This window comes from Haemaphysalis longicornis, unplaced genomic scaffold (genome assembly GCF_048455015.1).
Source record: "Haemaphysalis longicornis isolate Haplotype H1 unplaced genomic scaffold, Haemaphysalis longicornis Haplotype H1 scaffold_3, whole genome shotgun sequence".
NCBI classification, from domain to species: Eukaryota; Metazoa; Arthropoda; class Arachnida; order Ixodida; family Ixodidae; genus Haemaphysalis; species Haemaphysalis longicornis.
Window position 1 is genome coordinate 50,445,146 of NW_027526335.1, and position 23,475 is coordinate 50,468,620.

At 49.2% G+C, this 23,475-nt stretch overlaps 2 protein-coding genes across 3 annotated transcripts in view; both read left to right on the top strand.

Annotated features, from left to right (window-relative positions):
- Positions 1-2,600: 2,600 nt before the first annotated feature.
- Positions 2,601-23,475, top strand: part of LOC144174441 (cytochrome P450 2A4-like) — a 98,772-nt gene continuing 77,897 nt past the window's right edge. The window contains exons 1-2 of one of the 2 annotated variants that reach the window (XM_077703161.1): positions 2,601-2,790; positions 3,271-3,346. The gene's annotated coding sequence lies outside the window, so the exon portion shown is untranslated. Of the gene's footprint in view, positions 2,791-3,270; positions 3,347-17,262; positions 17,404-23,475 lie in introns of those variants that run through there. The other variant, XM_077703160.1, reaches the window with a different exon arrangement.
- LOC144174437 (cytochrome P450 2A4-like) overlaps positions 17,244-23,475 on the top strand; it is a 45,340-nt gene continuing 39,108 nt past the window's right edge. The window contains exon 1 of the mRNA XM_077703154.1: positions 17,244-17,375. The gene's annotated coding sequence lies outside the window, so the exon portion shown is untranslated. The remainder of the gene's footprint in view (positions 17,376-23,475) is intronic.

Genomic DNA, 23,475 nt, shown 5'->3' on the forward strand with positions numbered 1-23,475 from the left:
ACATATGTCCCTATGCGGGTGGAGGGAGCCGGACAGGAAAAGTGCTGATGAGGTGGAACGGGCTCTGTCTGTCCGAGGTTGGTGGAGATGCAGTCGAATGAGTTCTTGTGTTTTTCGAGCAGCTCAAGTAGGAGTTTCGTTTCGAACGCCGTGAGGTCTTCGCTAATCGTGGCTGCCAGGATGGGAAGTGAGTGGCCGGAATCTGAAGACAGGGGAACGGAAGACACAGAGCAGAGGGGAACCAGAGAAAGATTTTCATAGAAGAGTTTGGGGTTGGGCCTGTTGGTACATACTTTGGAAAACGGTGAAACCCAGCCTTAAAGACGCGAGCACGAGAGAGAGCAGACAACACACACGTTCGCGTCTTTAAGGCTGGGTTTCACCGTTCTGCAAAGACTTTCATCAGCCACAACGGAAGCGAGCGTGGTGCCTTCAGGGAGGAGTATCGTCTCATTAGTAGTATTTGTAGCCACGAGCGGCGCACACCCCCGTGCAAAACGGACACAGCAGGTCGCGATAATGACTCCTTGCGGAATAAAACGAGCATACGAAACTATTAACACATCACCATCACGAATTTGGGTTGAGTGAACTGAAAGGATTGTATTGTGGCCAGGGTATAAAACGTAAGCGGCACTTGCTGTCAAATTGAGTTGTGGCTTCGCTTCCGGGACGTTGGCATCCTCCGTATTTGCAAGTTCAATTTGTGGTTGCTGGCACGAAATGACGGCGGATGCGGATGACAAGAAGTCCCACAACAAGATAAGGTGATGCACACAGGGTGTCAAAACTGCACACTGAACGTGATGACGAAGCTTACCGATTAAAATTCGTACCGTGCATTGTCCGGATGGCTTGATCGTGCTGCTATTGGCGCCATGCAAACGAGGTCCGCTGTAGGGTGTTCGAATCTTGCGTAGTCGAGCACACAATTCCATAAGACGAAAGTTTTATTACTTATTTTTGCAGAAGTTGTTTTCTTACCCTTGAGAGTAGGGGTATGCCCAAATGTGTGTGCCTGCGCGCTTGTGTGAGTGCGTGCACGCGTGCGGCTGTGCTAGGCTGCAAGGTTCCGCCCGGTAAGGAAGAGGGTCTAGTGGGCCTGCTCAGTAAAGGCCAAACTTGTTTCTGTCCACCACGTGCCAGCGAGGAATTAGTGAACTATGGCATGGCATGGCTGTTTGCTTAGAGATCACAAATACGCATGTCTGCTAAACGTATAAGATTATTTCTTTCTATTTGCCGATTTACGCGCCTTCCAATTATTTATCCACCCTACCCCCGCAGCGAGGATGAAATCCTATACAGCCGGTTGAAGTTTCCCAAAACTACTAGCGTTGTCAGCATGACTTAACGTTTTGAATTACCCGGCAAAATCAGACCCTCTGTGTTCACTTAATTTCTACATACCATTCGTTTTTGTTAAAGAGACCCGGCAACATTCTTGGAACATTTTTTTTAAATCTTAACTGTTTTCAGAACGCTGTCAAAAAGGGCATGTGATACTAAATTAAGGAATTCGCAAAGTACCCCAGTCACATATTACTGCACTACGTCCATCATAAAACTTGGAAATTTTCTCGAAAAGTGTTCATCTCTTTCTTGGTCTGGCCATTGCATCCGCGCTGGAATGAAGGCACTGGAGAGATTTCACGGCTATTGGCCGGCTCCTTTCAGTCGCAGTAATAAACCCCCTCGATAGCCACTTCAAAGGACATCTCGACGAAAGCGAAGCAGAAATTGGAAGGGGGCTCTGCCATGACCAGCAAATCACGCAGTGAGGCTCTATACTGGTGATAACTAGATCTTTCGCAGTGCTTCCAGGCAGAAAGGAAAGGGTGAAAGCTTTCATCGGCAGTGTAACAGAGTCCCTTGAACTATTTTTCGAACTTTCTATTGATTGATTGATTGTGGGGTTTAACGCGCCGACGCAACGCAGGCGATGAGGCGCGCCGTAGTGGAGGGCTACGGATTAATTTTGACCACTTGGGGATCTTTAACGTGCACCGAAATCTCGTACACACGGGCGTTTATGCTTTTAGCCTCAATCAGAAAAGAGGCCGCCAAACTTTCCACCGGTAATAGCAAGGTAAAAATACTGAGCCCGAGTGCGCCCGCCCTTGTTTTCAAATGGCCTTCGATATCCTTGCATTAGGCAGTATTGATTTATAAGCAGCGGAAATAAATCATTGCTTACTCGCTATTTAATTTCTTGAAAGTATGCGCTTTTGAAGCGTTGTCAATAACGCACGTAGTAAACTTGATCGGAGGAAAGGTAAATATATGGGAATATTTAAGGTTAAGCAGCCTTAAAGAGGGTCGTGAGAAAGGGTGAATGTTTTTCTGCGTTTCACCGATGACGACACCGAATGGTGCTTAAGGACTGAAGTGCTTCGTGCTGCAGCGACATCAGGAAGACAAAAAATCTCTCTTCATTTCTTTCTGGCCACAAAGCATGACTCATTTCACCATCTGTCGCCATACTTAAATGGGTGACAAAAAAGTTGTGCAACTTCTCTTTCCTGGTACCAGCTCCAACAGCTGCGTTTGAACACAGCCCCATGGTGCAGTATGCGCAAACGAAAGATAGCAAGCGGCACCGGCTGTATGAGGAAATGCCGAACAAAGCAGCGCCGTGGGCTTCCTGTTACGAACGGCAAAGCATATTTTTCTGAGTTAGTTCCAAGATGCCGCGTGGGAACATTGAATGAAGCTGGAAGTGCAGACACGCGCATAGCTCGAGCGCTCCTGTTTTATGTCATCCCAGACTTTTGCCCCCAGAAGCTAAAGGTAACACGCAGTCTTTCCAGTGTTGGTTTTGGTTTAGTGTTGCGGGTTAACGGATCCTGTCTTTTAATTCGGACAACACATTCGCATTTATTGCATGTTTGATCCCTTTAGAACCTAAGCAACGTCCCGTGCAACGTTCGGCTCATGAGGGTTCCTGCTTTCGATAACATGCTTGTTGGTATACTAACATGCCCCCCATTATCTTAAGAAAATTGTTTAGCGAATCACCGCATCATCGTGATTTGTTTGGTTCTGTCGTTACTCTCTACCCGATCCTGGTCAGGGAGCGATAACTAACAACTTTTCACAGGCCCAGTCCATGCTTTATATAAATCTTTTTATAGGTCCTCAAACTGCAATAAAGTAACGAGACGTGATTAACCACAACATTAAAACTAGCACCGTGTCTAGGCGGTAACTGTCTCCATAACTGATGCCACTGATTGAAGCACCTTCTTTCGGATCAAATTTTTTTTTCAGACCTTTACAACGTCAGAACACGTCGTTGTCCAGCCACCTGTGGAGGGAGGCCATCGGCAACTCTTGCCACTGCAAGGTATTACGGGTCAGATATTCCCTCTTTGATAGTCTTTCCCATTTCGGGCATATTTATTTCAAACAGATTTCTCATGCTATTTCCTGTCACCCCCTCTGTAGCCATCAGTTTGAGAGGGTGCTGGTGGCACGCTCGTGATCTTCCGAGCGTGCCGCTTAACAGTGTGGCCGCGTGCTACGTGCAAGCGTGCCGATAGTTACCGCTTCGAACGCTGCCGCCATATCTGGGATTGACGTCATTTGTTCCCCACTACTCTTCCGTTTTTCCGCTGCGTGAAAAAGTTGCGTGAAAAAGATTTTTTTTGCTCGAAACAGGACTTTGGAATTCCACACACAATTATTCTGTTCTTAATTAGGTCTAATGCTCCTAACACTTGGATAAGACTTTAAAATATGGAGATGACATGCGCTTGGAAAATTAAAGCCCTAAATTAACTTACAACCACGGCCACTAATATCTGGCTCGACATAGCGACTAATTCATTTCCAGGTGGCTCTTTTCAGCGTTATAAGCTCACAGTCGCCTTTCTTCCTACCCACTGTATTGGGTATTCAACGCCCATGGGAGCTTAAGCAACTCCCAGGCACTCTGAGGGCAAGTGCCTTCCAAGAACACCGATGCGTGATGCGTACGCAGGCCCGGACAGCCTGGGTGGCTACCGAGGTTGGTGCTTGGAATGGTAATTCGAACAAAATTTGCGGTCGCAAATTTCTGTGGATCAACTATGACTCTCTTTGGCCGGGGGCGGTAACGCGCCCCTGTAATCCAGTGTGGTGGAGGCCGGGGGGTCAATGTTGCGAAGTGCAACTGCACCAAGCGGTACAGTTTGTGTTATAGTGGCGCACGGTTGCTGAAGCAATGTGAGCGCTACTATGAGGCCGGGGGAGTGGCGAGCCCCTGTAACCGCAGCTAGGAAGGGGCCTATAAACACGAATCGATCTGCTCGCCGAGGGAGGTGACGAGCCCTTGTAACCCAAGTCATAGGGGTACATGCGGTACAGTTCGTTTTATCGTGCCATGCTGAAGCATGGGTACACACAATGAGGCCGGTGGTGTAGCGAACCTCTGTAACCGGAGCATGGAAGAGGCCTTTAATGTGAACTGGTCTGCTGACCGAGGGAACTTGATGAGCCCTTGTAACCTTCAGTCTTGGGGGCGAGAGTGCAGAGCCACTGGGAGTTCCTCAGAGGATCCCTTGTATCCCGAAAGATGGCATTTGTGGAGCAACTATGACTCTCTTGGCTAGGGGAAGTAGCGAGCCCCTGTAATCCAGTGTGAGAGGAGGCCAAAGGCTGGGGGTGGTAACGCGCCCCTGTAATCCAGCGTGAGAGGAAGCCAGCGGGTCAATGTTGCAACGTAATCACTGCGCTCAAGCGGTACAGTTCGCACGTAGTGTTGGCGTACCATTGCTGAAGCAATGGGTAGACCACTACCGAGCCGGGGGCGTGCACACCCCTGTAACCATAGCTTGGGGCTCGTTCTGTTGAACTTGCGAACTGGTCTGCAGGCCGGGGGTTGTGACAAACCCTTGTAACCTAATGTCATAGGGGCCAGAGCGTGGAAGTACGGTAATTCCACGGGACCTCCTCGAGGAATCGGGGAGGCCGCACAATCCCTGCCCAGGGAGCGTGCAAAACGGCCGCCACAGCGGAGGTTCCTGGTCAACTGGAATCAGGTCCTACGCGGAGGTCGGGCGGTCGGGTGTCAGCCCGGCACTTGGCAATGCGATTGAAGCAGGAAAGCGTGTCGAGATCGATCAACTATGACTTTCTTTGGCCGGGGGAAGTAACGCACCCCTGTAATCCAGCGTGAGAGGAGGCCGACAAGTCAAGTTGCAAAAGTAGCAAGTGCTGGTGAGCGTACAGTCGTTTGTATTGGGAATACCGATTAAATTCGGGAAACCATTACGGGCCGGGGGACTGGCGACCCTTGTAACCGCAAGCTTTGGCGGGGCCAGCGACCTGATCGCAATATGTCGGGGGGAGTGACAGACCCCTGTAACCAAACGTCAAGGGGGCTAGATATTGTACAGTCCGTATGGGGCCTGGGGGGGGTCGCACCCCCCTGTAACCTTGCTGCGAGGGGCCTATAGACTGATCTTCTCTAGCTGAGGCGCTTGCGAACCTCGTCACCCAAATGCCACTGGGACGTACTTGCACGAGCTACTTGGTGTCCCGCACGGGGAAAACGGGGAAAGGTGAGGTTAGGACACCAACCGGGGAAACTCTCCTGGCTTAGTAACGGCTAGTAGGCCCGGACCGATCTCCTCTGCCGAGCCGTCAACACCGCGGCAATGCCAAAAGACTCTTGTTCCATTGAGCGAAAGAGTAGGCACAGAGGAGGACATAAGTACATGGCTCTCATAACCGCTCCCGTGGGAGCCTGGCGAACGTGGATTTCAGTTAACGTTCGCATACAAACTTCCGGAGTCCGGAGACCATGAAAAGCAGGTGTTGCAAGTACCCGTGTATAGTGGAAAGCTCCACTGGTGATCCGTGAGTACCTGGTGCGGTGCCGTCGGTCAAGGACGTTAGTACGCATCGGCCGCTGAGCTGGGGGTCGGGAGGGGGCCCGTCCGTCGCCACCAAATAGGGTACTTCCTGTCTCCGACAGTTGGGGCCCAGTTATCGGACCCTATGGGTGAGCGGTAACCCGTGGCAGGGACCGCATATTTGGCAATTGGCACTGTCTGATGCCCTCGCTGAGCAATCAGTCTTGGAAGAGAGTCAGACAAAAGGATTGGAGCAAAATTGCTTCCCTCATTCCCACCCTTCTTCCCATAACCCATCCCGATGTCCAAGTTCCCGTTCCCAGCAACCCACCCTATCCGGCTTTTTCCTAGGGGGGACAAGAGGGGTCCCCCCGGGCTCGTCCCCCTGGCGGTGGGTCGCAAGAAAGCTTTTTCCCGTTAATTTCTCTCCACCTTCGGGTGGACAAAATTCTCTTTGCCGGTTGGCCCTATTTTTGTACTGTTGCATTTGGGTATAACCGGTTGTACTACGGTGGTACCGGGGAGCTATTGAAAGCTCCCTTTACTCGATGCTACTCTGGCTTTTAATTAATTTCTTAAGACATTTAAATTATAATTAGTTTCTCACCATATCTAGCTAAAAATCAAATGGCTATTTTTTTTCGTGGTGCGCATTAAACACAGCGCCCTGAATCAGGATGATGAAATTAAAGAATGCCACGCTTTTGAAAAAGAGCAGCTTTTCTTTTTTTGTATTCTAAGATCATTCGTTATCGCGCGCCCCTTATTTGCAGGAATTTCACAGTTGCAAAGTTAGTAAAACAGTATTCCATTGAAAACTTTCATTACATTGGAGGCAGGCGATTTTTTTTTATTTTGAAAGCAAAGTTACGAAAAAGCAGACTCTGAATCCCAACGTGCGAAGGGCACATTTCATAGTACACAGTAGAGCCCACCGCTTTGGCGTTTCAACAGGCATCTCAAATACAGGCTGATCCGGAGTTAGAGAGCCTGAGGTATTGTATCGTTTGATGAACATGCCTTGCTTTCCTGCACAGCGCTCTGAACCTGCTCACTATAGAAGTTGGGAAAGCCTTCGTGCCTTTGTGAAAGAGTCACCTAGGGTCGTGGAGAGTACCTTACGGCACTTTCTGGAGGCACTCGCACAGCTTGAACTTCAAATGGAGTCTGCCGCGAGCTCCGGTCAAGTCGGGGTTTCAGAGCGCCGGCAATACATTTATGCTAGTTGCTGCAATTACGACATGTGTCTCCAAACTTCAGCATCATTCTGTGACATTTGGCGGTACAAATATGCCCCGTCTGTTTCATTCACGGTACTTCAAGGCCGCGAAGTTCACAGATTTTACGGTAATCACATCGCTGCCGCGATTTTAACCTCTGGAAATGAAACGCTCTCCACTCCTATTGGGCTGTCTTTTGACTGTCAAACATTTCCTGCGCATGTCCGCAATCCACGTTCAAAGGCGGCCACACCAGTGGCGGCGACAATTCCACTTACTGTCACTTGCATGGACGCCTACGTAAAGGCACGCAACGAAGAGCTCCTCCCGCAGCAGCCTGCCCTCCCCGGGCTCGGTGTGTTCGCGATAGTCCTGCACACGTACACAAAGCCTCGGAAAGAGAAGGCTTGCAAGTTGTCTAGTAGGGGGTATGGATTAATTATATCTCCCAATCTCGTTCTCGGTAAACATCTCGGCGCTGTCACGTGAGTGGCATTCACCCCCCGTCCATCGACATCGCTTCGTGAGTCGACTTTGAGTAGTTGCAAGAGTGTTTTGTCCTCTGCGATCCTATCGAGCTGGCTTCTATGCACGCGATAGAAAGGTATAGGGGGAAGGGCGGAAGAAGGGCGCAGAGCTAATTGCGACAACGGACCCCCGCGCCTGTACACGAGCATTGCGCTCGCACATACATCGGCAGCTGCTATCAACCTGGTCGCTTCGAGAGGCAGCCTTGTTGATTCCAGTAGGGCGCTATGGCTGTGTGCAACTGTGCTTTCTGAAGTGCTATCTGAGCGTACCTTACAAATCTGAGAAATGCCTTTTCCAAATTGTCTAACATAATAAGGGGTCAAATATTTCCTCTTCAGTTAGTCGCTGTGTATTTACCTTCAAACATTTACTCGCAGCCTTCGCGGTGTTTTGCGAGCAAAGCTCAATGTAGAAGCAGATGAAAGGGGAAAGAAAATTGCATTAGATATAGCGGTATCATTCATTCTTTGTCGTTATTTGGAGCAGCTGCGCTTTAAAGGAGCCATGAAGACAAAATACACGTTTGTGTTATTCGAAAGATTTCGTGTTTTATAGCGCCCCCAGGGCTTGTCCGAATGCAAACGATGCTTTATTCACTGAGAAATTATTTAATTTAAGTTAAAATTTTGATTTTCCCGCTAAATCGTGCGTTTTTGTGGTCTACAATGACATCACAGGAACCCACCACTGTGCAGCCGACTGGGGCCGTGTTTACCGTTAGTGAACCTCGATGGCGCCACCATACCGTGGCAAGCCGTTTTCTGCTTTTGGTTGGTTTTGGCCGTATTTAAACCTGGCTTGTTTTTGTTCAGGGAGAAAATAATCGTTAAGCGAAACATAGTGCTCGCTCGACAAATATGGTCACGTAAGACACCGTTGCTTCAGTCAATCGGCCAGTGTCGTCTGAGACAACCCCAAAGCCCCGCAGTCCTGTGCAGCTAAACCAAGCATAGTGCGTGCAGTACCAACAGCAGTACGCATCGGTAGTTCTATGTTTGCGTGTGCTCTCGTAACTTCCACTGTTTGTACCACCATTCTTACGGCTTTAAAAAGAATGCGCCCTACATTTAAGCGCAAATAGCTCAGTCGGCAAGATTATAAGCTCTGCCTAATTTGCGTTTCTTTCGCCGCCCTCCGCCAATCGCAGAGCTGGCTGGTATGACATCATAGGTTCTGTTGCGAGAAAGGAGCTAGTTGGTCGCATGGCCATTCCCTTTTTTCCTAACTATGTAGCTTATTTGAGCGACGTTTACGTTAAAAGTGGTGTCAGTATGATTCTAACGAGGCAATCTTTTGAATGAACCAAACGTGTTTTCTCTTCATGGCTCCTCTAACGTCATCGTTTCCTGACTTGCCATAATTGACGTTAAGCAATGGGAAAGATCAGCTTGCTTGAAGTCAGGGCAGGTTTTAACGTTTTAGCCTAGTTTTCAAATCCCACTTTGCGCGAAATTCCGGCACGTTACTGAGCCCACGCTCAGTGTAGGCAGATTTCTCTTTCGCTATTTACACGTCGGTCCACGGTTGGAATGAGTAGCCGCAGGGGATTGAGATGGGCAGGGAATTATGCGGCCTTAGTGGAAGCTGTAAGTGCTAGCGGCATCGCGAGTTGGCTGAATCACGCGCTGAATGGGCGCGACCGCGTTCCCTGCAATGTGCAGCCCCTCCAAGGAGGCGAATCTTGTTCGGGCGACGGACGGATGAACGCTTGCTGTAGTCGCAGACGTGAAGGAGATTAGCGCTTATCGTTCAAGGCTTTGGGAACAATGGAGCTCTTCTAAGTGTCATTTTGAAGCGAAGTTTTCAGCCTCTGACGGATGATGTCTGTAGTCCACTCCAAAAAGGACTGCAGGAAAGCCAACTTTTTGTGACAGTGATGATGATACTGGGTGAAGCGAAACATTAAAACGCTTCGCGTAGTCGGAATCGAACCTGCGCTCCTCTCGTTATGAAGACGACGTCCATTCGATTGCGCCATTACGCCATCGTCGAGCCAGTTTGGATTTGAAGACGGGTGCGTGGACGTGAAAAATTACACAGCCATGCAATGCCAGCATTGGTATAGCACTAGAGAGCATAATAGCGGTGCACTAAACTGTACTAACAAGAAACAATGCAAGACAGGCGTATATAGGGTCCTCTCATTTCTGGGTTGGTCCGTTTGGTGTTGGAGTTGTTTTTGGCAAGCTTCGCGTTCACCCATCTTTTTTGCTTCGACAGAAGCGTAGTGGGACTTTCTGATCAATCGACATGTCAAGAGTTCTTTATTCTTGTTACATTGAATCTTTGCTTTTCGTTTTTTGACAGATTCACATCCCTAATGCCGGTAATTGTAAAGAAGCGCGGCCCGCACAGGCACGGTGCCACCAAACCAGCAAACTCCTAGGGCTCGGTCAGTTTGGGTGAAAAGGTATTCCCCCCATTGATTCCGGGACACGCTGGTGTCACGAAGCCCGTGGATGAGGTACAAGTAAACCCACCTCGAACGCCCCGCAAGGGTAAATGCCAACTTTCGTGCAATGCAACGTAATCCCGAAACCCTTGCTCTCGAATGCTGCCCTCTATGGCTCTTGTCCAAGTTACCCTGTCATTCAGTATAGCCCCCACATTGATCATCGATCAACTCTGCAGCCGCTGTTGTTTTAATTGTGATATCGGAAACATACCCCAGTCCAAGCTCTCATACACGCCGTGCTCGAAGACCCACTACCGCCTGAGATGGAACGCTACGTACGCTTTACCCTCCTGGCCGACAATGTCCTTATCGACGTCATGATGAAGCAATCCAGTCCAGACTCTCCGCTGACAAGCAGGACGACAACTCCTCTCCCTACAAGACTTGACTGAAAAGGCGTGTACCAGGCAGAACCACTCAGACTCGGCTGCCCAGTTCCTTCATACCATTTTTGGTCATGCGCAACTGCTCCGCGGCCAAATCACCACTGAGCCTCGGCAGGCAATTCTGAGCTGTCCGTCACCTGCAGGTGTCACCGACTTCGCGCGCAGCCAGAGCCCACTAGTTTAGGGTGAAGGCACGAGAGCCACACACAAGTTGGCGGAACGGAACATGATATCCGGAATATCCGTCGACGCCCCAGGTGCCTCCACTGATCGAGAGGTGAATAGCAATGCCGGAGCCCGCGTCAGACGTTACCACCGATTGGGTACGCCCATCGCCACTACGATCCCTGCCCCCCTCATCCTTCCGCACGGTCACACTCAACGTTACGACGCGGCTCACCTAGACCTGTTCAATTTGAACACTGAAGGTTCGCCCCTCAACGCCACTCTCAAGAGATACTTGCTCGTTCGACCCCTGTAATTGCTCCACGAACTCGTCACTTTCGCTGGAGTGAGCATACTGCAGACAGGAGACTGGCAGCCTCATCACTTTCGCTGGGTGAGCATACTGCCTACAGGGAAATCCCCACGGGCGAGGGACTCCGCCCCTGGTAATCGCTCCCTTCGCGCACTCGGCTCACGCGCACACAAAGAGAAACCCGGCTAGCACGCTTCCGCGTTTTCATCTCTGAGAGCGTACTCAGAGATCTTCTTCAACTTTTTACAGCGAATTCAGCTGCATAGGGCTAGTATAGTCAGATTTTTTTTATTTTCTAAAAAAAACCTACTCCTGCACAAGCCACCTTTGCTAGTCACGCGGGGGGGGGAGGGGGGAAGGAATAATAAAGTTCTAAATCAAATCATTACAATAATTACAATATTTCAATATGCAGATATTAGAGTCATTATTCGAGCTATAATTCTCAACGTGCGCGGGCCCTTCCATTTGTATTCTGCGTCACCCAGGGAAAGCCGTGTACGGTAGGGACTCCTGAAGAGCTACGCGTCTATAAAAAGATACAATAGGAACAACGGAAATGCGATCGACAGCCGTGTGAAAAGCGACTAGAGACTCGAGCATCAGCTGTAATACACTTCGGAATAGCCGTAGGTGCCTGCAATGTCAGAAAATCACGTTGTCTATTCAGTTCATTTTGCGAGCGTTTGAACTGCGGTATAATGATTCCCATAAACCACGCACTGTAAATAGGACATGTGCAGACGTTACTTCCACAAGAAATCTATATTAAGTTGCAAAATCGTATTCTCTAAACCAGAAAAGCAGTCGCTTATCTACAGTAAGTTGGAATAGTTGAACTGCAATAGTATGATTACTTACATACACCGAGTATACTGACACATCCGTTAGACAATGCGATCCCAATGCTTTCGCCTTTAGCGGAACATTAGGATCTCAGAAGCCCGCAGAAGCCCTGGACTGAGAGCTCCTCCCGCTTTTGAGCGCGAGCCTCCTCTCACTAGAAATAAATGTTTTACCACCACCACCACCACCACCACCACCACTGAAAGGCTTTATCATAGCGAAGCGGTAAACGCGCTAAAATTATGACAAAGAGACGGAGATGAAACCAAACAAAAATAGTTTCGGCTCGTGCATGTCCAAGCCGAATAAAAAGCCGCCCGCATCTTCCCACGGGGGGAACTCGAGTAAATGCGTCGCATCTATACTTGAGTCAAGCAAAGTGTCACGTCAAGCGAAAGCCAAGCAAAGACGCCCTTGACTGAATTCCAAACGCGCGATCCGCCGCTTATATACGTTGAGGGGACTGCGTAAGCCGGTCCCAGTCGACGACGTTGGCGTACTTGTAAAGCGGCGTGGACTCTAGGTGTTTGAGCCAAGCGCGGATGTTGCTTCGCCGGAGAACGGCACACCGGTTATATGCGCAGCGCGCCCGAAGGAGAGTGTACTGCACATGAGAGAGTACATGAGAGAGTACTGCACATGCGCCGGCCCCAGCGCGTCTGCCGCGGCTATGACGCAACACAATCCAACACAATCCACATTAATCCAATCCAGTCCAATCCAATCCAATCCAATCCAAATCCAATCCAATCCAAGCCAAGCCAAGCCAAGCCAAGCCAATCCAATCGAATCCAATCCAATGCCCCTCGCGAGAGAGTGTTCGAATCCAATCCAATGCCCCTCGCGAGAGAGTGTTCGCTATCGCCTCAACTCGACGCGCATGCGCAGTGAGCGTGCGGACTACGGACGTCAACGCGGGTGACATCGTGAGTTAGTGAAATGCTCTGCATTTAAAACGAACGAAATTAAATTGAACAAACACCCAGTGCGTCCATCATAGAACAGCGAGAGGGGGGAGCGCGAGCAAAATAGCGGGTTGCGTGGGATTGGGAAGAATCTTGGTTTAGAAGGCTATGTTTACAAGGCCAGGATGGCTGCTGCCCGCAGCGAGGATGTTATGGGTAAGTGGGGAACGTACGCCTAATATCCAAAGGGGCACTAGTCCCCAGTTTACGGCAGGTGCGAACAACACAAGGCAAGAGGAGGAGGGCTACCACGCAGCGACTCTTACGTAGTGCACGTGCGATACTGGGGCTCGTCCTGTGGCCAGGTGTAGAGAGGGCAGTGGCCTCGCGCCCCTGAGCAACAATCACAAGGGTGCCGGCGGAACATCGACAAAAAATAGAAATAGAAAATCACGCCATATCCACGGAATGAATGATGATAAGTGGGGCGAAGCTCGAGAGGGGGAGATCATCGGTAACCGTAACTCTCCCGTGAAAGTTCGCCTATTACATCATTAAGAAAGACGTGAGACTGTGTGCGTACATTGTACAAATCAACTTTTATTTTCGGAGTCAATGCTCCCAGGCCCAGACCTGGTGAAAGACCCCGCGCCATCGAGGACTACCCCGCACCGCCACCACAATTTGTCACGTAGGATGGGACATAACGGTAATGAAAGAACTTTTATTTAGGGCGAACTTGTGCCCGAACAAGACGAGAGGAAAAGAGCAAAGGTCCTTGCGTCTCGTTCGATCTCCGAGAACGACTGCCTGCGTTCGTGGCGTGATCTCTTGCGTGATCTCCCCCTCGCAGTGCACGTGCGCTCGCGCCTCCGTTGGCGAACACAGACAAGCTCGCGCTCCCGGTGCCGAGTTTGCGCTGCCGGTTGCAGCCGGTTCTTGCGCGTGCAACGCGGCCCACTTTGCGACATCTCCGAAAGCATGCGGCGGTCACGTACCACGAGACACAAGGGATGGACAGACCCATGGCTTTAGGAGCTTCGCCCCTAAAAATATCGCCAGTAGTAGTGTAACGGCGGGAGTGTAGTGTGAAAGGGGAAGAGCGGAGGGTTGAATAGCTGCTTCTATCAGATAAGTGTGGACGAGTCCTTTTTGTATGCACACATGCCTACAGTTCATATGGGGGTGTAGTGTGGGTGCGTGGGTGATGCGAACCCCCAAATTACGAGTTTCTACAAAAAAGGCACGCAAGTTTTTAACCTTTACATTGACGTTATTTTTAAAGACGATAGTCTTTCTTGGGCTCCTTAAACCCAGAAATTTTGGTCTGCCTCTATGTCTGTCTGTCCGTCTGTCTGTCTGTGACTCGATTCAGCCACCCGGCCAAAGCAAAAGAATGCCTGCGCAATAGTCTTATATAGTCACAGCTAAATCTACCCGTCTTGGTCCGGTGTAATGTTCATACTTGTCAACATTGTTGAAGAAGAACAAGACATTACGCAAATATGAGACAACAAATCAATACAGAAGTGATATTTGCAGTGTTCCTTTATAAAAATTCAAACATGCGTGACTTTTGCGAAATTAAATACTTCATCAACTGCAGAAAAAGAATTCACTCCGCCGTCGCCTGCTGTCGCCAGCGCCACTATAGCTTCTGGCGCCATTTTAAGATATCAACCGGGAACAGTTACGCAAGGTTCCACTAGATAGTTTCCACGTTCTGCTTGCAACGCACGTGGAGTAGGGAAACGCGGTTCTATAAACGTTGAAGTAGGGTGCCTCGATTAACGCGCGTCTTCGCCGTACGGAAGCGTTCGCATCGACACACCCGGTTTGGAGCAGTGGAACGCGGGAAATTTAAAATGATTTAAGCAAACCTTTGGTGTCTTTACCTTGGGAGGAGCGCGACGCAAGAGGAACAACATGAGAGGTGAGCGGTAAAGCGAAGGGAGGCATTTACTTGGCAAAAGTCGATAAAGACTATCGTCTTTTGACGACATTTGCAACGAAAGAAGCAGATACGCGGCCAATTTTTTTTAAGTCTGACACTAGTTCAGCGCATCCAGCTCACTCGCAAACTATTTCTGGCAGAGCTACTTTATTTCAGTTTGTATTAAAACCCTGAATGGCACCAATATTTTCAAGCCTTTAAGGACCTGGTACGTAACACTGTTATACTTCGCGGGTTGCATCCTTTCATTATGAATCGCGGGCTGATATGAATCTCTATGAATTCATTACAAATCTCTGCAATAACGCCACTGCACAAGTGTAGTACTACACACGCGCGCACACACGCACACACGCACGCACGCGCAGACGCGCGCACACACGCACGCACGCACACGCACGCATGCACGCACACGCACACGCACATGCACGCGCACACGCACGCGCACACGCACGCGCACACACACACACACGCACATGCACACACGCACGCACGCACGCACGTACACACCAAAGCAAGAACGCAATGCCTCCAACAGGATTAGAACTAAGTTTCGTCGGAGTGATGAACGTCAGACTCGCAGGCAGATCACGGACTACCGTTCGTAGCCGCCTTTCATAGCTGCTGCTCTCCCTAACGGCGCGAAATGGGAGCACTCAATCTGACTGCTGCCGTACATTTCCCGTTGTTCGCCACGACCATTTTATTCCGGCGGTGTTCGCAACTGAACGGGAAGAGGAGGAGGAATAATAGATGCAAAAAAGATCATTGTGCAAAACGAACACAAACACCGCAGTGAAAGTGGGTTGCTTCTTTGTTTTGCTTTATGACTTTTATCTGCCAGTAACACTTCGGTCCGTTATCTACTACGGCAGCAGGGTAACAAAAAGAGGAAGTTCGCAGCGGTGAGCGTCGAAGACTGATTGCAGCCGTTCGCATATTCTCACTGGCTACGACGACCGCCTGTTCTAGTCTGAAGAGATCTAAAGGTCGAGTTTGCATGCACTTGACTTGCACCCAGGCTGCACTTCCTGATCAAGCAAACCCTCCCCGCACGCTGTTGGAAGATATATTTCTCACTTTAATGATTTGATTGGGTTGTAGGGTTTAACACGACGACGCAACGCAGGCGATGAGGCGCGCCGTAGTGGAGGCCTCCGGAATAATTTTGACCACCAGGGGATATTTAACGTACGCCGAAATCTCGAACCCACGGGCGTTCTTGCTTTGAGCCTCCATCAGAAAAGCGACCGCCGCGGCCGGGAATCGAACCCGCGTCCTCTTGCTCAGCAACACAACGCCTTAGCCACTCAGCCACCGTGGCGGGTATTTCTCACTGAAATACCAACTTAATTCATTTCCGTAAGCAGCAAACGGAACTCTCCATAAGCAGGTAATTAGATAATAAGTTATAAAGACCGCGAAACAGACGTGAGCAAGCGGGCGAAAGTGTTAAGAGCATCACGCATGAGGGCGGCGGGGCCTAAATCACCATAATCAGCGCGTTCGTCCGGGCGCGCGTGCGTGCATGCGTGTGTTCGAGGGGGTATTTACGCGTGTGTGCGTACGAATGAAACCAATTTAGTTCGGGCGAATTGAACACCTCTTCCACTGGACTATTCCTGTCTTGAGCTGGCCAATTGTTTTAGGTCGGTTTTCAGTTGGCAATAACGGAACTTCTGCCATTAACGCCAACTGGTGCGCGAACACGGCTGCAAACGGTTCACGAGAACTAAAATCTTGACCTCAAACCAGTTCCCAAGGGTATGTTATATATATATGGCTCACTTATGAAAATGAAGCGCGGGGAGTGAACTGTGAAATAGCTGTAAAAAAGAGAACTCTGAATCCAGTTTTGTATAAAAGATCGGACCCGCTTGGTGTCTACTAAGCCTTGAGGCTATTAAATAAACGAACAAACAACAACAAATCCCTTAGTAGCCATGATTGCTCATGTTGTGTTTTTTGTGATTTTGCTCTCGTCGTTCACACATTTACAGTTGTCGAGCCTAGTGTCCCTAGATAAGCTTTCATAGTATCGGCACTATTTTCTCCTACTGTTCTTTGACGCCGCCATGACCACTGGTCAGTTCGCATCACGTGACCTTTTCTTACACTACAATGGGTGCCGCCATTTTGTTGTTTATGCGTTTTAGTCGGTCACATGTGGTAATCGTAGCTTGTCCTCCCTGCTCTGTCGCTGCGCGCAAATTACGTAACGAACGCGAGTCAAAGATACCGAACTTCGCAGCATTTCGGCTGCAGGAGAGTGTCCGACGATGCCAGTTTGCTGTGTCTTCGGCAGTGTTGTTCCAAAAAGACCTGGCCAAAGTTAGCGGTGAGGCCGCAGAAGCTGCAATCCGGCAACACTGATAAACACCAATATGGACGTCGTTAATCACTTCCGTGCCTCAGGGAGGGTACCCTGAAAGATCATTTAGTGCCCCTAGTCTCGTGCCGACTAAGTATTGTAACAGTCACAATGCCGGAAATCGGATTACGTAAACTCCTTCGCGCTCGAAGGCCAAAGGCCTGTGCCACAATCTGGACCGAGCACCGCCTCACCTTCCGAATCGAGATAAAACGCTGTCGAGTGTTTTTCCTCGAGCAAAAGCGCAACTTGTTCCCGCCCCACTCTCCTGTCTCCTAGTCTACGTCCGAGCATACCGCGAACAAGTTCCCTCGATCTGGATTAAGCACTGTCTTGGGACACCACGCTGGGCCAGTTGGCTACTTCCTGTACGCCGCATCTCCTACACCCTGGTACGTGCCAAGGATAACTAGTCCTAAGGTAAGGGCTCCTAGAACAATTCGCGTATAAATAGACCTAGTATCCACAGTAATGCGCCTTTCAATAAGCGATGACAATAAGGCAACGTTTCAGAAGGGCCCGAAATTTGAATGAAACGCCAAGTCAGTTGTGTGCATTCACGGTAACGTCACTTGCACATTTGGAAAATAAGGCGGCCATTTGGCACGTACGTGCGCATGTATGTATGTATGTATGTATGTATGTATGTATGTATGTATGTATGTATGTATGTATGTATGTATGTATGTATGTATGTATGTAGAATAAGGGTTGGCAGTCAAGGAAACCTCGGAAAGCAAAGGGGTGAATGCGGTAGGCCATAGAAACAGATGAAAAATTTTTAGTCACAAAGAAAGTGGTGAAAAAATGCGCGCCGGGTGGGATCCGAAGCCACGACCTCCAGAATACCGGTCTGGTGCGATATGTATGTATGTATGTATGTATGTATGTATGTATGTATGTATGTATGTATGTATGTATGTATGTATGTATGTATGTATGTATGTATGTATGTATGTATGTATGTATGTATGTATGTATTGAGAGGCTCCGGCGAGAAGGCTTTGTTGAAGGCGAGAAGGCCCTTTATTCGGCAAGCAGCAGCCCGAACCCGAGAAGGGACTTCAAACCACGATGATGATGATCGAGCGTTCCGCGCCCAGGCGATGAGGTGCTGATGATGAACGGGCGAGGTAAGAAGACGAAGACGATGCATTGATGGCAAATAAATGGAGGGAAAACGATGAAGGAAGCTCGGCAGTCACTTGCGCTTACAGTATGTATGTATGTATGTACGTACGTACATACACGTACGTACACGAACATGTGTGTGTGTGTGTGGCGTGCGTGCGTGCGTGCGTGTGCGCGCGTTTGGTTTTCACCACCTGCGAACGGATTTCAGGTACTAATTCGCTGCCAGAGCGGACAATGCGGACTCCGGCTAAGGCGAGCAGCAGTAGCACTGGTGGTGGTGGTGCCGGTGGCGCTCCGCAGTTCCGCGATTGAAACGCTACCGCTAAGGCACCGACTGCCATAGGAATCGCTATCGGGGAGTAAATAGGTATTTACAATGCCACCGTGCTTGTTATGTTTTCCGATTAGTCATGTCTAGGGAAGCGCGGACGTCGAATGCGGAGCGCGCACAGCGTGTGGGTCACGCTGACCCGCGCTCGCGATGGACTTCCGACGAGGCGATTGCTACGCTGTTGACATTGCAATACAGTATAACCTTTTTGAACTATACTTACGACGGTTACTGACGAGTGGGATTCAACTGGGCGGAAAAATAACAAGACCGCACAGCCAGTCAGTTTTTATTCTAAAATTGGGATCATCATTGGCTTAACTCTTTTTTTAATAATAATAATAATAACAATGTTTATTTCTGCCTCAAAAACATACAAAGAGAGACAGAGGAGCTGCAGAAAAAGCCGTCATTACGGCTTGACTAAACCACAGCCCCCCTTCAGACAAGCAGCGTACCGTATGCGCCCTGTCACTCGGAGACCATCGTTGTGAACCTTCTGCTTGCACCATGAATTCTATACGTGATCAGCAGTGGCTCCTTTGTAATTGTAGTTCTTTAGATTCCGTGACAACGCAAAAAGATGAGAAACTTTTCCTTTGACAGCGTTGTGAACAGGTTGAGCTATTTTCCAAATGAAGCGTTCGCGTATCTCTAGCTGCGTTTCCACATTTTGCTGCCTTCTTATCCTGCTATCGACCAGCAGTGTACGATGGAGAAAGTTATCCTTTCATATCATTTGCCAGCGTAATGCGTTCGTCTGAAAAAATGTAAACAAAACGCCGTAATTTTAAAGGTTAGATTGGATGAAATGGGGATTGTTTAATGTCAATCGATTGTAATGACCGAAGAGTATACGTAATTCTAAATTGATTACCAGGAAACTGACGTTATTGTAATGTTGTATTGTATCGGCGCACGTTAAAGATCCCCAGGTGGTCAAATCTGGAGCCCTCCACTACGGCGCGCCTCATCGCCTATCAAGCGTCGGCGCGTTAGACCCCATAATCAATCAATTAATCAATCAATGTTGTCTTGTCAAGGACAAAGCTGCTTCTGACATTTCGGGTGGTTCCGTTCTGTCGCCGCTGTCGCAGTTTTGCGTGTGATAAATAGATTTTGCTCCGTCTGCTTGCCGTCCAAGAAGTGCACCGAACAGACCCTAGAGTTGGTCGTTGGTACAAAGTCTGCGGTTTATCAACGGCGTCTACCGATGTCTCAACTCGGTGTCCGTTGGGAAGCGATGCAGCAAAAAGCTGTCGCAACCGCACTGCATTTTCTCCAGGCAGTTTCGTGCAGATGTATGCTGTCGGCGACTTTTCCTCGCTTTCTCTGGTTGTTCCCTAACACACCACTGCACAGTGCTGACCAACCGACGTTTGCTCCTTGAACGGCATCGCAGCATTGGCTAAAATGTTGAAATTTCCGCAAAAACCAATGGCACGGTGCGAAACACTCTTGTGCTACGCAGCGGAGCACACCGCGCCGAGCGATGTTAACAGCGCAGCGCGCACAGGCAACGCTGGCCCGGCGGAAGCGGAAGGCGCGCGAGCCGCCGAGAGAACTTGTTTGCGGATATTTTCCTCCTCTCCCGGGTGCTTATGGAAAATCGTGTATATTTCGTTTCGCTTAGCCTTGGTAGTTTCACACTCACTTTTCCCCCTCTCAATTTGGTCGACCACGTCAGCCTTATCTCGCTCACGCAAGGCGCGGGCCGCCTGACGGCACGGATGTCGCGTAGCATGCGGCGCTTTGCTGCTGGCGGGCTTTGCTCGTACGCCGTACGGGGCGGGAGGGAGCCACAACAGAAGCGTTTTTGTTAACTTGGGATTTCAGCTAAAGGTTCGCAAATCACGCGAGAACGCGCTAAATCTAGTAGTTTAAATACGTTCTTAGCCCACCTGTCGCGTGAAACCGTCTACGAGGCCGGCATTTACCCGCACCCCGGTCGTACGACACCTTGGCCATACGACGCTTTCTCGCGGTCCCTTGAAAGTCGTATTATCGGGGTTCCACTGTAAGCGTTTCGGCGCAATGGAAACCCGGTTTCACGCACGCGCCGTGTGTCCAGATATCTTACAAGAGCTTTTCGGTCGATCAATTACTCTAGGTTATGTTCACTGGCGAGGCACGCATGCAGGCAACTTTGTGAGTGCGACGTCACTGGTTACGTCGGGCTCCCCTGGATGGCGGTACTTGTCCGTGCTAAGCACATGATGTGTGTTGGACGTTCCAAACTCTACCCCACCGAACGCAAAGAAATACCTTGACTCCAATGTGAGTGCGAATAATAACTCTGTTGACGCCACCATTGATAATAGGGTTGAAACAGAGCAGAGGACGCACACCTGTGTTTTATTTTCTGCGGCGTGCGGGCGCACTGGTACATCCCCGTCATGTCCATGGCACTTCGGCCATGACCGTGGCCTATTCCAGTGTTGCCAAGCGGAGAAATTGACAGCTAAACTTTTCAGTGAATACCATCTATATGGAGAAAGGCATTAGTTTTTTGACGCAACACCATCACTCCCACTAAGTGGACCGATGCCGTCCTGTCAGAAAACTAATGCTTTAAAAAAGTTGACATCTATGCACGCAATAGTACGGTTTATGCATAATACGAAAGTGTAAATAAACGACCGTTAATCTTAAAAATGGCGCAAAAATCAGAAGAATTGGGCACCGAATGGAAGTTATAAAACAAAACGGTAAAGCTACTCGAGCTCAGAGCGAATGTATCACCAACGACCTCCGCGGTGTAGCCCACTTGCCAAGATAACGGTGATAGAATGGTTCCACCTGATGCTATTCTTGTACTTATCGTAAGCTGTCGAACTGAGCGGGGGCGCCAGCACCCCAGCGGGATGAAGGGAAGCTGAGCATCTGGGGCTTTCACAATTGGTTATTTTGCCGTGAAAACAAGCTGGCGATAGCAACAAATAAAAAGAACATAAGTTTGTCTCGCAAAAGCATACGCGATATGCGGGCACCACTCCAAGAGAAAGCCGGAAACAGGATAAGGTGCTTCAAGCGTCGACAGATGAGTTAAACATACAACATGATATGATACGTTGTAAGTGTGGAAAAGTCAAACAGTGTCAAGTTCTTGTTTTCGGCTCTTCTGTTTGGCTAGCTTTTTTAAGCAAACAGAAGAAATGTAGTAGTTTCTGCATAAGCAAAAAGCAACTGCCATAAACAAAACAAAACACAACACCGTCATCATTTGAAGGGTGACAGGCGCACCAGGAGGCGCGCTAGGCATCTTAGCAAAACAAAAGCCACACAGCATGCCGAATCTCTCTCATGAATGTCGTAGCTCTGTTCTCTTCTGCATTTTTCGCTTTGCGTGTCCGCCACTCAGCGTTTTACCGCGCTGTGATTATGCTGGCTGCGTGCTTTAATTATGCCTGAAAAAAGGAAGCGGCGGAATATGTTTGGACATGCACGTAAGTGCGAGCTTCAACAGCCAGGCCTAAGTTCAGCCCCGCCTGGTAAAGTTGTCAAAACACGGCATAACAAAGACATTACAAAATGTATAAAAGGTGACCGCAAGCGCGCGCCATATACGAAGGGCCATGATGCCTGTGACCTGAATTTATAAATAAAAGTATGATGTGAAGAAGTTGCGGCTTAATTATCATGTAAGATTTAAGAGAATCTCCCACTGCATCATTGCAAGGAAGGGCTTTTACAGCGAAACTGGTAATGACTACCTGATCCAAGCATTTTTGCCGCGTTAACTAAAACACAATGCTCCCTCTTTTTGACCATGCTCCAATCACGTACGTGGATAGTTTCCTCCGGCTCCCCCAAGGTGGAGCTGGTCGTCTACGCTGGAACACAATCTTCAAGCTGGACGTATCTTGGAAAGGTCGTCTGCCTGTCTGTCTGTCTGTCTGTTTGTTTGTTTGTTTGTTTGTTTGTTTGCGGCTGCTGCCGAAGTAGGCGCCCGCTGGGGCACCAGACGACGCCCGTCGCCGTTGTCGTCACCGCCAATTTTCACACACTACGGTACGCGTGCTACGGTAATGGCCGAGTCGTTCGACAACTGCACCTCTAATAGCACGAACAAATCTACGGTCGCCCGGAGTAACCTTAACTTCTGTGGTCATTCACCTCTACAGAGTAGAATTCTTCGGTCAAATGTCTTATTTAGCTGTGTTCAGGTATGGTACTTATGCAGAGGCGTTCCTGCGACGTCTAAGGATTGCACAAAACTGAGATTCCGGCAAGTAGACCGTCAGTCGTGGGGTGTCATTGTCTGTACACGCCAGTAGAGTAAAGTGGTAGCCAGCGGGTCTCTTTCCGCTTGCTACATAATCCATCATCTCGAACTGTTGAGGATGACAAGTGCAATAATGTAAACAAGCTATGCTTTTAATTATTATCGTGTTATAAAAGAGACAAACTGCTTCGGAATATTCCTAATCAGGCTGAGTTTGTTATTATCGCCCATAAATGCAATACAACTGTGTTTTATATGACGTCTTCTGCCATATCCATATGCCTGTTCTGTTCACGGTAAGCCTTAGCAGAAATGCAACGATTGCAAGCAGCCACCCGAAAGTAAATTTATGTAGATAGTCCACCGTGCAACTGGCGAAGTTATTAATATTATAAAAGACGCAGATACCCACTTCACCGGAAACATAGTAGTTGTATGGCTTGGACCGCCAACCTAGTAGGCAATATCATCAGAAACACGAGACTTTCGCTCCCTGGTGGTCGACATGACGGCCGTCACCTCAACAACTGTGGGTAGAACGCGCCAAATACGGTATATTTCTTGACAAATGCAGTGACCATATGTGAGCGGGTGTTAAAGTGTGAGGGGCGACGCGGGCCAGCGAGGGCCCGAGACGCGACCAAGGCACTCGAAGGCAGAAAACTAACTTTATTAGCGAGGCAAGACGCCTCGAGGAGCCTCTCAAGCTACTACCGCCGGCCGCGCGCCGCACACTCGCTCTGCTCGGCTTCGTGCTCGCTTTCTATGTGGCAGGCAGGTGCATAGGTCGGCGTACTCACTC